We start from the raw sequence: 5,000 nt of genomic DNA, 5'->3' as shown, positions 1-5,000 counted from the left end.
GTGTGTGTGTAATTCACTGTTTGATCTGCTGCAGTCTCTGACGAGACAGCCAGACGTTACCCTACGGAACGAGCTCAGAGATCATTGTTTCCGATTTTCGGATAGGTCTGAGACCAGGCACACACCACACACCGGGACAACAAGGTCACAACTTCTCGATTTACATCCCGTACCTACTCACTGCTAGGTGAACAGGGTCTATACGTGAAAGGAGACACACCCAAATATCTCCACCCGGCCGGGGAATCGAACCCCGGTCATCTGGCTTGTGAAGCCAGCGCTCTAACCTGTGTGTGTGTGTGTGTGTGTGTGTGGATGTTATTTCGATTCCTGTATTATTGTTTTTGTTGTTACGAGTACTATTTCTTCTTATTTCCATTCTCATTCCTATTATTCTCCTACTACTACTACTACTACTATCATTATGTGGCTGTTTTTATTGTTGATGTTTTTGTAGAAGGAACGTGGGCGCGACAGTGCTGAAAAGCCTTATCATTATTATTATTATTATTATTATTATTATTATTATTATTATCATCATCATCATTATCATTGTTACTTTTCTTCTCCTTTTTCTTCCGTCCTCCTCTTCGACACTTGTTCTTAGCTATATCTCCTTCCCTCCTCCTCTCCCTCCCTTCTTCTCACTCCTCTTCCTTGTAAAAGAATGGGAAACGTAAGAAAAAAGTTCTCTTACAATTATTCTTCTATATTCTCCTCTTTTACTCATAAAAAAAGAGTATTTGCGATAGAAAATTAGTGAATGATAAAGCCAAGGGGAAAAATAGTCATGTAGGCAGAATATTTGAAAGAAAGGGAGTGAAATGAACCAAAAGACAATGGATGGCAATTAAAAAGTAAGTGATAAAGATAAGAGAAAGAAGAAGAGATGTACGTAGGAGGAGGAGGAGGACAGATAGTAAGAGGAGGAAGTGGAGGAGGAGGAGGAGGAGGAGGAGGAGAATGTTTGTGAAGGAGGAGGAAGAAAGGAAGAAGTGACAAAGATAAGGAATACAGCGAGAGTGACAATGAAAAATAAAGAGTGACTAAACTTAACCAAGAAAAGACGTTGTAGTGAAATGATATCTGAAAAAAAAATAAAAAATTTCAAGTGAAAGAAGATAAAGAAAATGTAAAAATAAACCAATAACAAAACTAATCAAGAAAAAAAAAAGTATATGATGGAAAAAAGTGAAATAAGAATAAGCAAAAAATCATAAAAATAACAAAAAAATAATAATGTGGTTGAAATTAATCCAGGAAAAAAGTGACATTGAAATAAACCCGAAGAAATATGAGAGTGAAAACGAGGTAAGGGTCGCGCCACTTACTGGTAACGATAAAGGAATGAAGAGTAGGGACAGGGATTATCAGTGAGAGAGAGAGAGAGAGAGAGAGAGAGAGAGAGAGAGAGAGAGAGAGAGAGAGAGAGAGAGAGAGAAGGGTCTCTATCAGTGCCGGTGATAATATGATGACCCCTTCCCGCCCACCGCAGCGATGAATCAGAGGGGAGGAGAGATTGAACGAATGTGATTAAACAGTTGGTATCGTTATTTTTACAAAGCCACGCAGCGCTGATTGTTGAATTGTCGAATTATATGAATGAAAGTATGAGAGAGTGGATGAAATGAATGAAAGCGTGATATGGCTGCATCGTAACTCACCTAGCGGACTGGTGCACTAATTCACTTCTGACTCTAAAAATTTGCGTACATATCAAATTTCTAACAAAATCAACATATGTCGAGAATAAATGAATAAATAAATTAACTAATATTTTTTCTTTATTTTGTTTTGCTTTTCGATCCAACACCACAAAATTTCATTGAATGGCTGTCTGTGTAACTCTGTTTCTATGTAATGAAGAGGTAGAATCTAATATGGCTAGTGGCTTGTTTCTCCATATCTCATGAGGTCAGACTCAAGATGTATCCCTGTATCACACTGCAGAACTATAATATCAATGTACTGATGTGGAGTACAAGATATAACGTGTCTATGTAACTGTCCCTCATTGCAGTGACGCGGCAAGCAGTGAGTCCCAGCTAACACTCTGCAGCATCTGGCTATTGGCTGCACCTCACACTGCCCAGCCACGCGGCTCTACCATTATGGAACAGTAAAACTTAACAAATAAACAAGATTTAAAAGCATCAAACCGTCAATTATGTGTATCAATTTGGAATATAAATATCAGACTAATATCTCAACCAATCTGACTATTATTGATATAACTTTTAAATATATAAAACAATAATTTCATCTTCTTGGAATATCGATATCAAATTATTATTAATATCAGCCTTGAATACAAAATAAAACTGTAATTTCTATTTTTACAATATATATAAGAAATAATCATTTGAAACAATCCGGAATGTAAACGTCAAACTGTTATTTGTATTAATTTGGAATATATCAAATAATTATCTCCATGAATCAGGTGTATACGTAAATATCATTCAAGTGACCTATCAATACGATATAAGGGTAACTTACTCCATCAACACACTAAGCTTGAGCCACAAGGCATGCGCAGTTCAGCAGTGACTTGATAGGCGCGTCACTTGTAAAAGTGACAGGAGTAAAAGTGGATCATGCGTCTGGCAAAGTGCACCAGGTCATATCTCAGGCCAAACCATCGTACCGCAGCCACTAAATTGAGAAAAATGCATTTCAAACTGCTTCTTCAATCCTCTCTCTCTCTCTCTCTCTCTCTCTCTCTCTCTCTCTCTCAGACCAAATACACGCACTTTAAAAAGGTACGCCGAACACACACACACACACACGTGCATCATACAAGTGAACAAACGATTTTTTTTTTTTCCTGATAATACAGCAATGCAAAGCAACGCCCTTCCTTCCTTCCTCCCTTCTTTCCTCCCTCCCTCTCTTTCTTCCTTCCTTCCTCCCTCCGTTTCTTCCCTTCCCTTCTTTCTTTTTCCTGCCTTTCTTCTTTCATTTCTCTTTCTCTCTTCTACCTCTTCCATCTTTCCATTCTTCTTCTTTTCACACCTTCCTTCATTCATCTTCTTTCATTTAATTCTTATTTCTGTTCTTCAGTCTAGTTCCTTCTCCTCTTCCTCTTCCTATTTCCTTATTTCTTTTATTTTCTTTCAGTATTTCTTATTTCTTCTTCGTCTTCGTTCAAACTCCTCTTTGTTTACTTTTCTTTAACCTCTTCCTTCTTCCTCCGCTTCCTCCTCCTCCTCCTCCTCCTCCTCCTCCTCCTATATTTTTTTGTCCTTCCTCTTTCATTCTCTTCTACTTATTTACTGTTCATACCCCTTCTTTCTTCCTCTCCTCCCCTCATTCCTATCTCTCATGATCTCCTCCTCCTCCTCCTTCTCCTCCTCTCCACTCCTCCTCTCCACTCCTCTTTCTGTGGGCGTGCGTGTGATAAGGCGTCATTACCTCAGCAGGTCAAGAACGAACACATGAACACACACACACACACACACACACACACACACACACACACACACACACACACACACACACACACGAGCAAAGTTACGGGCTATATATCTTAACATTATCCTTTGCTGAGAGAGAGAGAGAGAGAGAGAGAGAGAGAGAGAGAGAGAGAGAGAGAGAGAGAGAGAGAGAGAGAGAGAATGTAGTACGGTGAGTAAACATTATCGGCTTTAATTTCCGTCACATCAACTTTTAATTAACATTTAAAAATAACACAACCATATCACCTGTAGTCTGACCTCAATGGACTGAAGGAATAGGTGTGAATAAAGGACGTTAAACAATATCAATGAATAACAGCGGTGACACACCATACTCAATAATTATAAGGGGGGGAGAGAGAGAGAGAGAGAGAGAGAGAGAGAGAGAGAGAGAGAGAGAGAGAGAGAGAGAGAGAGAGAGAGAGAGAGAGAGAGAGAGAGAGAGAGAGAGAGAGAGAGAGAGAGAGAGAGAGAGAGAGAGAGAGAGAGAGAGGAAGGGAGGGGAGAAGGAATGGAAGGGAGTAAGAAATAAATAAACAAAATTAATGGAATGTAGGAAGAAGAAAAGAATGACAGAAAGACAAATAAGAGAGAGAGAGAGAGAGAGAGAGAGAGCCTAATGAGTTTCACATGTAGCAAATATTGATCATGACACAGTACAGTTTACATATTACGGTCATTTTTAGAGGCTCTGATCACCCTGTTTATCTCTTTAAGGGGAGAGTCCGGTTTGGAGACCCCAAAAATATAAAAAAAATGACTTTTTGTGAAAAAAATATATTTGGTAGGTATACATTTTGGCAACTATCTCGCAAAGATTTAAAAGGAAACTTGCGATAGTTTCCCTTTAAATCCCGTTTAAAGGTCCCGCGCTCAACCACGTGCAGCAGCTGTGCGTTTGTTTACATCAGCAGAGTAAGTTTTTTTCCACCCAATTCTACGAAAAAATGCTAAAATCTGAACTTTTTTTGTGTGTGGATATGATATGGCAAGACTGACGACGAGTCTGTGTGGTATCAGTGTTCGGTGGGTCGGTCACAGGGCTCAGTGCTCTCGTAGCTACAGTCACGCCAGGATGCTGCGCTGTTTCTCGCGACCTCTCTCAGCCCATATCTCAAAACATAAGTTATTCCCCTTCTAACGTTAACCTTGGAGCCAGTTTTAGCTTGATTTCAATGAAACAAAGACTAAAAGGCAGAGGAATACTTTCTCTTCAAATCATCGTCGCTGTTTTTTTTATATATGTCTGGTTTAATTTTATATTAATATTTTTTTGGTCAAAAAAAGGCAAAAAAACACATTTAAAAAAAAATCATAAAACAAATTTAAAAGCTGAAATGAAAAATCTAACGACGAAGAAACATTTCATATTATAACGTCTCTAAGTCACAGAAAAATGAAGGTTGTGGGGCCAATAATAACGACGGAGATTCGCTTTTAAATTTTCGTTGTAGTTGTAGTTGGAGGGGGGGGGAGGGGGACAAGAATGGGGGTCAATGTCTAATGTTGATGTAAATGATGCCAATACTTCACAACATAAAA

At 38.8% G+C, this 5,000-nt stretch overlaps 1 protein-coding gene across 1 annotated transcript in view; it reads right to left on the bottom strand.

Annotated features, from left to right (window-relative positions):
- Positions 1 to 5,000, bottom strand: part of LOC123510710 (progestin and adipoQ receptor family member 4-like) — a gene marked incomplete at its 5' end in the record, with an annotated part of 41,995 nt that overhangs the window by 31,641 nt on the left and 5,354 nt on the right. The window lies entirely within an intron of this gene.

The sequence above is a fragment of the Portunus trituberculatus genome, chromosome 30, assembly GCF_017591435.1.
Source record: "Portunus trituberculatus isolate SZX2019 chromosome 30, ASM1759143v1, whole genome shotgun sequence".
Taxonomy (NCBI): domain Eukaryota; kingdom Metazoa; phylum Arthropoda; class Malacostraca; order Decapoda; family Portunidae; genus Portunus; species Portunus trituberculatus.
Note: the sequence above shows the minus strand (reverse complement) of the source record. Positions and strands in the feature narration are given on the sequence as shown.